Source organism: Numida meleagris, unplaced genomic scaffold (genome assembly GCF_002078875.1).
Source record: "Numida meleagris isolate 19003 breed g44 Domestic line unplaced genomic scaffold, NumMel1.0 unplaced_Scaffold165, whole genome shotgun sequence".
Lineage (NCBI taxonomy): Eukaryota > Metazoa > Chordata > Aves > Galliformes > Numididae > Numida > Numida meleagris.
In genome coordinates this window covers 319,833-330,700 of record NW_018363448.1, presented here as the reverse complement: position 1 = coordinate 330,700, position 10,868 = coordinate 319,833, and the positions used below count along the sequence as shown (strand labels likewise).

The following is a 10,868-nucleotide window of genomic DNA, read 5'->3' as shown; positions in this document are numbered from 1 at the left end:
GGCACAGGGCGTGGGGCAGGTGCAGGATGGGCTGGGCCAATCCACATGTAGGTTGGACATGCCTGGTTTTAAATATTCTTCTGATTTCCTGCATATATTTCTCCAAGAGTAGCTTATACACATTTTTCTGTACAAACACTCTCTTTCCCTTGAACAGTTCTCTTCCCCATGCTTCCAAAAAGGGAAGTTTTACACTTTCTGAGCTTTCTTTGCTTCTGTAGTGGAAATGCTAACTCACAGCTTGAAACAGTGATTGAGCATCTGGTAGGAAGTCAGGGCCAACCCAGGGGAGTTCAGGTGCATGCAGTGCACTTGAGTGACTGGAAGGGGTGGAGCCAGGATCCACCCCTTCCTAGACCTCATTTAAGGGTTGGCAGTGGAGGTTAAGGGTGTCTGTCTGGAGACCTTTGTATACCTGTGGTCTTTGGAAGGTAGGCAGCTTCTTTCCCTTATTTCTGTGTCTGCTGCTGTTGTATTTGAGCAAATCTTTGCTTGCTGTGGTCTGGGATCTCGCGGCTCTGCTGTCATTGTTGTACTTCCCATTGTGTTACATTTGGTGAGCCAGCCAGGAGTGGCAGTAGCATACGTGCTTAGGATGGGTTATCTTAAAAGGATAATGTATTGGCTGGCTATTGGGACTCCTAATACCCCAAAGGAGGATCTCCTGTTCCCTATGGCTGAGTGCCACTCAAATTATTGAAGAATGGGGACCCGTGAGGGTCAACAGTCCTATTATTAAATCCCCTTCAAAGACAGCAGAGTTCCTGAATGAAATAGAACAGGTTTTGCTAACAATAGTGGAAAGAACAGTAGTGGCAGCTGCTGTAGCATGGCCTCATTCCTCTGAGGAAGAACTAAAGCAGGAAAATGAGCTTTTAAAAGCTCATATCAAACAATTGGGGAATAAAATTATACTTCTGATGGGGTGAACTACCTTGTCTTCAAATTGCATTTCCCCTGTAAAATTAAGAACTATGTCATTAGAAGGGGAAATGTGCTTACATCAACAGGATGCTTGGATCCTGATTGAATTGAAAAATAAAAGGAAAATCAAGAAGGCTAGAGGATCTGGGAATCTCAGCTCCTCCAGGAATAAGACAAATAATTACTCAAAAAAACTAAGAAAGTCCAAGACAGACTGGCAGGGTTGCTGCTGGAAGAGTAGCCCCCTGCCCACAAAACATTACATATGGTGGCACGCCTGAACATGCCTGCCAATCTCATGGATCTATTACAATGATTTAAACAGAAACCCCAAGAGAGCATACCAGCTTGGCTCTTAAGATTATGGGAAATGGGGGCCAAAAGTGTGGTTATTAATGCACAGGAGATTTCTAAACATGCATCAATCACCACACATCCGGCCCTCAAACAGGTTATATGCAACAGTAATGCATAATGAGGAAAATCATTCTTTAATGGATAATGGCTGTGTGCAGAATCATGTGGCCAAATAGAAGCGATGTCCCAGTAAATACTGGTCTATGGACTTGGATGGAGGAACTTCAAAATTATACCAGAGAACTGGGAATGAAGAAGGTGATTTACGATGACGCTTCTGAGAGTCTAGACCTGGTTAAGTTCTCAGTAGGGGTGAGGGACCTCATCTTACAACAGGCACCTCCCCACCAGTATAGCACACTAGTGTCCATACTAAACCTTTTAGTGGCCTTAGAGGCAGCTGTCCTACGAGCCGCTCAGCTGGTAGCTGATCTAGGAGAAACAAAGCACATACTGACTAGGTGCAATATCTGGACATGGAAGGGGCAGAGGTCTTCTCTATAACTAAACCTAGGAGACCCGCCCCAAGGACTTCTAAATTGGGACTCATATGGGTTTCTTGAAAACAGATGTTTAATGATTTAATCTGGGCTGGGGTTCGATTTCCAATCCCATCGTGTCCTCCTCCAGGTATGGAGGCAGCTGGAGGAAAATCAAAACTTTCAAAATATCCCCAAAAATGCAGGGGTAAGAATTATTGAGCAAGTACCAACTTGTGCATGGCACTTGGACGATCTTCTAACAAAAAGGAAGTTCTTAGGAAAAAACCTCCTCAAGTGACTTGGGTCACTATGCCCAAGCCACGTGAAGAAAAAGAATCGGAGACTGCACAGTTACTTGTGTGATGGGGGATGCCAGCTCTCCTGCACGTAGGGCCCCCAGATGGGACCAGAGGCCCTATGTTGAATTAACTATTTTTTGGTCCAAGAAGAACATACAGCGAGTGATGGCATTAATAGGCACAGAAACCTCGATTATTTATGGTGATCCAACTAAATTCCAGGGAGATAGGATGATGATTGGTGGGTTTGGGGGACAGACAATCCCCATAGCCCAGACATGGTTAAAGCTGGGGGTTGGGTGTCTCCCACCCCGTGAGTATAATGTGTCTATTGCCCAAGTACTGGAGTATATACTGGGCATAGATACACTATGGGGCCTGACTTTCCAGATGACTGTGGGAGAGTTCAGACTAAGAGATGTATTGGTATCTGGGCATTGCAGGTGATATTAAGTGGCCATGCAAAACATGAGCCTATTCACCTGCCAGAGCTGTACCGGATTACTGTATAATTCCCCCATACAGATTCCAACATTCAGGACCTACTTCTTTTTCATAATTACTTGTTTTTTTTCCTGTCCTTGCAGCCACTCTATGTATGCCTTACTGAAATCCTTTTCTGCAGCTCTTCCAGTCTGAGTTTGTCAGCAATAACCTTGAATGATCAGAGCTGCGTGTAGCACACAGGAGGACCTTTTAAAAGTGTTTATTTGCTACAGAAGGTTTTCTTACTCATTTGTTACCAATAATTTACTGAATTAAAAATCTTCAAATGTATGGCTCTAAACTCTACAATGAATTTTTACATCCAATTATTAGTAGCATTTTTGTGTAGAGTTTAACTGCTGCTGCTGGTTTCAGTGTACTGAGCTTCATAAGTTTACTGTTGCTGTGGGTCAAACTACTACCATATCTATTGAGTTCCTCCTATACTGTTTTTTTCCACTGCCTTATCACAGCTTAAGACAGCTGCAAAGAAAGTATTTAGACTGTATACCATGTCTAGGGGTGCCTGATCTGTGCCTCAATTCCTCCCTCTTTATATAACGTTTGCTATTTTTTTCAATGCACTTTCACATGTTGACTCTGCTCATCTTGGAGAAAAATTCTCACTTTAATCTCTAAATGTTTTGGACTCCAAGTTTCTGCTTATTTGTGTATTTTCACATTTTAATAACTTAATTTGAATTCATACAGGGAGGTATGAATGAATTTGGAGACTGCAAGTAGAGAAAGAATAGGAATAATAGAAGTTGGACCTATATTAGCCGTACCTCCCTGTTGCCTGTGTGTAAATTTAGCACAGAGATGCCTGATTAAATTTTCCATGAGCAAATGGCAAGCATATCTGTAATTCCAAAAATAGATTTGCTCCTTGAGAACACCTTCATGGTGAAAACAAACATTGTTAATTCTCTTGAAGATTTTCCTACCTTCAGCAGCAGAAGCCTGTAGACACTGGGAATGCACAGAGAAATATAGATGTAAAATATTATTAAGTGCACAACACTGTCATGAGGAATTTTTTGGTGAAAGCAACTGAATGGATCAACTCCAGAGACCTGAATGTATCATGAAAACAATCCTTATCAACAAAACGACAGCACCCTGTCCTGAGCTATAAACTGCTCTCCCATGTTAATGGGACCTGTGCAAGATTTATACCTGCATGCAGTGGCCATAGCAATAAGGATGATTACAAATACAAAAGCTCACTTGTGCTAGGTGGGTGAAGTCTAGAGAGCAGATATTTAGGTGTCTGTTACAGTGGAAGAAGTGCTGATACTCAGCTTTGGTCTCCCTGTCAGTTCCAGCTAGGGCCTTTGACTCAGGTTTGCCCCATGAAGAAGGCACTGTGCGGTCAGTGAGGTGAGGGTGATACCAAACCAGGTGGGACTCTGCATATTAAACTACACAGCAGAAAGAGTCTGGTTGAGAGATCAGTATGGACAATACCTATGTCCACCAAAACATTTAAGAGTCGTTTGGTGACTCCCGGAGACTTGCATAATAACCAGTTGCTGATCATCTTCCTGGGAATTCTCAGCCACGTCAGTGAAATGAGTACTTTGCAGTCATGCTCTGTGGGATGATGAACAGTGTCAAGATCTGGCCTTCGGAACAACGATTTGCTGGATGTGAACAGACCACTGCTTGCAGAGCAACCTCCTGCCCCTCTGGGATATGTTCTGCTCCAGTCAGCAACGTGGATCAGGTGGAACAGGTCCATGACTTGAGCCAGCCATGCTGCTCAGAGGCTGTATGCCTTCTGAGATGGGTCTGTGGAGAGCTGCAGTGCTTGCAGTGCATTAAGCCAGTGTTCTGCTGGCTTAATCTGAGTTACTGTATGTATGAACTTTCCTAAGATCATCTGGGGAGCTTTCCTTATTCCCTCAAGCGCAAAGTTTGTAAATGGGACCAATGCGATTAAGACAAATTTCTGTAGGCAGAAAGCAACAGATATGCTCAGAGTGACTTACTTGAATTTACCACTGCAGCTGTCAGATCTGACAGTCAGGGAGTCATTACACAGTCTCTCCCAGAACACAATTAGTTTACCCAATGTTTCAGGCATTTATCAGCAAAAGCAAGAGGATTACTCATGGATAATCTGAGGAGCAACCACATATCCAAGGCACAATTCAGGATTCAGCCTTACTAAGGTTATTTTTTTGTATTATGCTTTTATGTTTTCTTTCTTTTCATGATTTTTGTATGGTGGAAGTTCTCACTGGAAGATTTGGTATGCTGTGCGTGTTTTCCCAAATACAAAAAGGAAGGTTAGTCGGCAGTTGCCAAACAGCAATGGCATTGAAAGTCACTGTTATGGAATTCTGATACCAGATAGGCTCCTTCACAGCCTTTTGGTATACCATCTTGCTGCAACACTAAAGAGAGGCATACTGCAAAGGAGTACCAGTGTAACTGAGAACATGGGCCTGAAAGTAAAGATGTCTGGGAAGTGATGATTTTTCCTACAGAAACATAAGATTTTAATTTTAAAAAAGTTAAAGTGAAAACATAGAAATTCCAAGTATAATGTGTACAGATTTTGTATTACTGAAATTAGATTTTCTCTTCCTTCTGATCAACACTGAAGATTTTTAACAAAATATTGCCTTCCCCAAGAAAACTACATCTACAGACATAATAATTAAAAACTCCTTAAAGATGTTTCATTCAAATTATACTTCTTTTTTTCTGCCTATATTTTCTTTTATTTCTCTGTTTTCCATCTTCTGCTTCTCACGTGGAACCCACTGGCTGTACTCAGGTGATAACAAATTAAGAAAATTAGCACATCTATCTTCCTTCTTAACCAAGCTTCCACTGTTTTTTCTCTTCATATTTGTTAGTGCTCTTCTATTTCTCTTTATGGAAACTTGTTTTTCATATTCCTTCCTTTTTTTTGGCCATCATTTAGGATCTTTAATAACCTCTGTTCATTCCTAGTTTCACCTTTTATTCTGTCTACCACCTTAAACGCTTGTACTTTCATTTTCTTACCTCCTCCTTAGATATTACTGTCTGCTGGCAATCTTTCCCATTTGCGTCTCTGAAAATGACGTATTCCTTAGGACTTCAAAAAGACTAACCAGTTTTTCTTCCCAATACTGCAAGTACTCAGTAAGTAAGTATTACCTCAATTTCAGACATGGAAAAAAATACAGGCAGAAATGATGCCTTAGTTTGACCATAGTCATTAAACAATTTGTTGCTAGAGTTTATTTCACTTTCAGTTTATCCATTTCTCTTAGTCCATTATCCCGTTTTTCTCCCTCTGTTCTGCTGCAGAAATACTCTCTTTTAAACCTTCCTAAAAACATACACCAGACTCCTGCAAGTTTCTGCCCTACGTTTTTGCCTTGCACTTTTTGGAACTAGCCCCAGAAGCTCCTCACCATGTCTGGATCACTAGCCAGCAGCTTGCCCAGGGACTGCTCAGTCAGAAGCACAGCCTTTAGAATTTGACGTCGCTACATGTGGTCATAGTGAAGATCAAGGAATCTTCTTTTCACCATCTCTTGAAGACATGGAAGGATACAGGCTTCAGCACATGGGGTAGAGACGTGAATACAATTTGGGGAGTTGAAACCAAACTGTTATTCTAGCAGAAAGCTTTGCACATGGTAGGATGTCTTGGGATGTTAGGAGAATAAGCAGTCTGCCCCTAAGAGGAGGAATGAGGATGAGTTAACAGAGTTTTCATTTGGATTGCTCAGGCTGAGTTTCAAATTCACTAACCTGAGTATCTTCTGTGTGAGTTTGAATTTCAGAATGAAAGCTTGCATAACAAGAGGTCCTGTGAAAATAGAGGAGGACCTTGTCCCTGCTTCAGGCTGTGAAGGGCAGTACTTGAAGAGTGCGAATTATTAACATGTGCATGACATGTGAGTTGAGGATTTATTTTTTTTAATCTTAAAACCAAAGTATATTTCTGGGTTAGGTCTGCTGGGCCTGCCAGTATACCGTATCTAAGAAGTTGTTTTTCCTTTTGAGGCTGCAGATGAGAGAAATCTGATAAACCTTGGAATGCACATACAAACAAAACTTCTTGATTTTGAGATACCGCTGTGATTCTAGTTAATGTTAGGGCTGCATGTTAGATATAGACATCCAATTTCCAGCGCAAGCTCTCCCCTTACCACCCCAAATGTGTTCAGTACAGTTTCAAGGAAATAAGATAGCTTAAGTACAGTTTATATCAAACTTAGCATGGATTTTGTGCTTTCCCTTATCCTTTCAGGAAGGCTCAGACATTTCAGAGGAGAGGGATGGGAGACACGTATTCGTATGCAATAGAATCCTTCCCTCACATGGCACAAGCTTGAACAAAATTGCAGCCCCCATGCAAGCTGTGTTTGTGGAGGTGCTTGAGAGTAGAGATGAAAACCTATCGTGTGCTTTGTCTCTTTGAGGTGAGTATGGTGTTTACAGCACAAATCAAACAACAAACCTCAGAATCTGAAACTCTAGTATGGGTTACCTTGATATATTGGCATCCACAAAGCTTTCATTCTATGCCACCTATCCTTCTCAGGGTTGCAGTCTTGTTAGCTCTTGTAAGGTAAGCATGTTTGGGCCTGAGTGGATAACCAGTGGAGAGCTGGGCTGTGACTCAGCAAGTAGCATTCTTCCCTTTGAGTCAGTGTTGAACTGTGTACCTATGTATAGTGCTAAAAAGTTTTACTGCACTTCTAGTGCTACTGTTCTACTGAAGTTGCTGAATTTTGGACAAGACTGAGAAACCAACCTCCCAAGTACTTACGGCTTTTGAAACATCTGTGGTCCTTTTAAGCAGCAGCAGTGTTTACCGGGTATCCTTATTGCGTTCTACCATGGAAAATGTATTTCACTCACATACAGCTCCCTCTATTACTTCAGTGAACTCTTGCTATTCACTATTACAGCACAATGTATTCATGAGGATATGTTGTATTTAATGTCATCTTCTGATTTTAGTTCTGGTTGAAATGGTTAGTATACACATGACAAATCTGTTTTTCATAACCCATTTTTCATATATCTCAACAGATGTCCTGGGTGTCTTTCCCATATATGCACAGTACTCCCACAAAATGTTAACCAGAAATCAGCATAGGAGGAAAGAACCATCACATTCCTCGAAGGCTAGTTTATCTCAGGGCAGTTAATTCCATGGCCAAGTCCTTTTGCCCATTCAGTTCACAACAAAGTGCAAATATTGTGTTTAGGAGACAACAGCCTTCATCAAAGGGGCAGGAAGAAACATGCCTGGTCTGAGGAGGTCCAGGTTCTTCTTTTTGTCCTGTTGCCATTACCATCCACTGCAAAGGCAACCAGCTCTGGAACATTGTGCTTAAGCTCACTTCTACCCATTTTCTCACTTGTCATGGATGACATGCATGTCTATATGCTTCTCAGTAATGGAGAAAGAAGCCTTGTTTTCCAGCATCAAAACCTACATGCTGCCTGATGCTTGTTTTGTTTGGTCTAGATTGACAGCTTTTTATAGGTGTCTGAGAAAAGCAAATGGATGAAAAAGCAGTTCCTGGTGGCTTCTGTCAGCTATTGACAATACCTAGTAATGTGCCTTTTATGAAACAGACCTGATGCCTCTTGTGGATGATAGGGTGAGTAGGTGTTGTGTTAATCAGACAAAATTAAAAGTCACTGAAGGGCAGGAACAGCAGATGTGAGATTTTGACTGCTTTTTGTTCCCAGGGAAATGGTATCAGACTCTAGCAGTTTGTGTGATTTACTTTCACATTTATTTCACACACTTAAGCAAAGGCTTTCACAAACATTGATTTTAGACCTCAGCTTTTAAAGATATGACACATGTTTTATTCATAAAAAAAAAAAAACAAACTTGTGAAGCCTTCTTTAGCATCTAAGTAGGTATCCTGATTTGTAAAACTACTAAGCAGTTTCTTCCATGAGAACAATTTTATTTTTCAATTCAGGCTAGTCTCCCGAGTTAGTGATATGATTTCTTAGAAATCACATGACAGTCAATATTTTTGTAATTCACAGGACGAGAGGTGAATGATGTCACTCCTGTGGCAGGTAACCACATCATGCAGTCTTCTTTATAACACTATCAATCTCAAAAGTAGGTAGAGTTCTTATCCTGGTGACTCAGCTGTTGCCTGCACTGAAACCTCTATTTGATGGTGGTACCTTCTGTTTTGCATACTTTTATCAGCATTTGAGAGTGGGAGGGTCTTCCGTGCACCAAGGGTCTAGAAGCTTGCTACTGTAACAGGATCAAGATGTTCAGGTAAAATATTTTCCCAACAGCATCAAGGAGTTCTTGCTATCATGCATTTATGATTTTATGTTTTACAGAAGCTCCAGTTGCATGAAGATACTTCTATGGATCAACATGATAATATTTTAAAAGTAACTCTGTCTTTCTGTAGTAGCCAGAAGCACCCATCTTTTTCATACCACCTCCACCCCCCAAACCATAAGCACCATGAGACTTGCAATGAAATCCTGGGAATGGCAAGGCTAGCACCAGAGGTGACCATCAGTTTTGGAATTTAAATCCAGTAACTCTGTCTATTAAACTTGTACTGGTTACAGAATAAATTCTCTAATTGAAGTGCCATTGTCTAGCCTGGAATTCATCAGCTTCCTCTGCAGCAGCTGGTAGGCATCCCTTCCAAAGCAGAAAGCACCACACTGACAATGGCAAGCCCTGGCTCCTCTACAGTAGTGCCTCCTAACAAACATCTCTGGTGCTAAGTAGGCAGGGAGACAGTGAAGTTGTGCTCCCTTCCTGCAGGACTCCTGTATCAAATACATCAGAAAAAAAAATCGTGCATAAAAACAATGAAATAGCATGTTTAGTCATTTTGAAACAGAGAGCTTCTCTTCTGTTTGAAATGAGTTTATGATGAGATCTCATTAAAATCATAGAATGGCTTGATTTGGAAGGGACCTCAAAAATAATCTAATTCCACCCCCCTGCTGTGGGCAGGGTTGTCAAACAGTAAGTCAGGTGCTAGATCAGGCTGCCCAGTGTTCCATCCAGCCTTGCCTTGAATATCTCCAGAGATGGGACATCTACAACTTCTGTGGGCAACACATTCCAGCGCATCACCAACCTCTGACTGAAAAATGTCCCCCAAACATCTAAATTTCTCCTCTTTTAGTTTAAAACTGTTCCTCCTTGTCCTATCACTATCAGACCATGTAAAAAGTTGGTCTCCCTCCTGTTTATAGGCTCTTCTCAAGTACTGGATGGCTGCAATGAGGTCTACTCAGAGCCTTCTCATCTCCAGTCTGAACAAACCACCTCCTTCAACCTTTCTTCGTAGGAGAGGTGCTCCAGCCCTTTAATCATCTTTGTGGCCCTCCTCTGGAACTGCTCCAACAGCTCCACGTCTTTCTTGCACTGGTAACCCCAGACCTGGATGCAGTACTCCAGATGAGGCATCACAAGGTCAGAGTAGAGGGGGACAAACACCTCTCTTCTTGTGACTTCTGGCCACCCCTATTCTGATGCAGCTCAGGATATAGTTGGCCTTTCAGGCTGCAAGCACGCACTGCTGGCTCATGTCCAGCTTTTCATTCACCAGAACCTCCAAGTCCTCCTCCACAGGGCTGCTCTCAATTAGTTCTTCTCCTAGTCTGCATGCATGCCTGGAGTTGCTGTGACTTAAGTGCAAAACCTTGCAGTTCAACTTATTGAACCTCAGTATGTTCATGTGGGCTCAGTTCTCAAGCTTATCTGGGTCCCTCTAGATGGCTTCCCTTCTTCAACTACATCACTCACTCCCTCTGTCTAGGTGACTGATGAAGGTGTTAAAGAGCACTGATCCTAAGACTGATCCTCAGGGGACGCTACTTATTACTGGCCTCCATTTTGACATAGAATTGCTGACCACAACACTCTGGCTGTGACCATTTAACCAGTTCTGAATTCTGAGTAGTCCACCCTTCAAATCTGCATTGCTCCAGTTTAGAGATAAGGATGCATTGTGGGACTGTATCAAAGGTCTTGCACAAGTCCAGGTAAATGACATCAACTGTTCTTCCTTTGTCCACTGATGCTGTCACTCCATTGTAGAAAGCCACCAGATTGGTCAGGTACGATCTGCCCTCGGTGAAGCTCTGCTGGCTGTCTTGGATCACCTCCTCATCCTGCATGTGCCTTAACACAGCTTCCAGAAAAATCTGTTCCATGGTCTTCCCAGGCACAGAGGTGAGGTTCACCAGCCTGTAGTTCCTCAACTCTTCCTTTCTCTCTCTTAAAAATGGGAGAGATGTTTCTCTTTTTCCAGTCTTTGGGGACTTTGCCTGACAGACATGACTT

The 10,868-nt window shown here is 42.1% G+C and overlaps 1 long non-coding RNA gene across 5 annotated transcripts; it reads left to right on the top strand.

Annotated features, from left to right (window-relative positions):
• The first annotated feature begins 382 nt into the window (after positions 1-382).
• Positions 383-9,435, top strand: LOC110390663. Of its 5 annotated transcripts, XR_002433820.1 has the most exons (6): positions 383-431; positions 6,340-6,453; positions 6,810-6,981; positions 8,040-8,175; positions 8,579-8,611; positions 8,894-9,435. It is a non-coding gene; the product is annotated as an uncharacterized LOC110390663 (long non-coding RNA). The 5 variants fall into 5 exon arrangements; XR_002433821.1 differs by lacking the exon at positions 8,579-8,611 and having other exon boundaries at positions 8,894-9,433; XR_002433819.1 differs by lacking the exons at positions 8,040-8,175; positions 8,579-8,611 and having other exon boundaries at positions 8,894-9,425.
• The last annotated feature ends 1,433 nt before the right edge of the window (positions 9,436-10,868 follow it).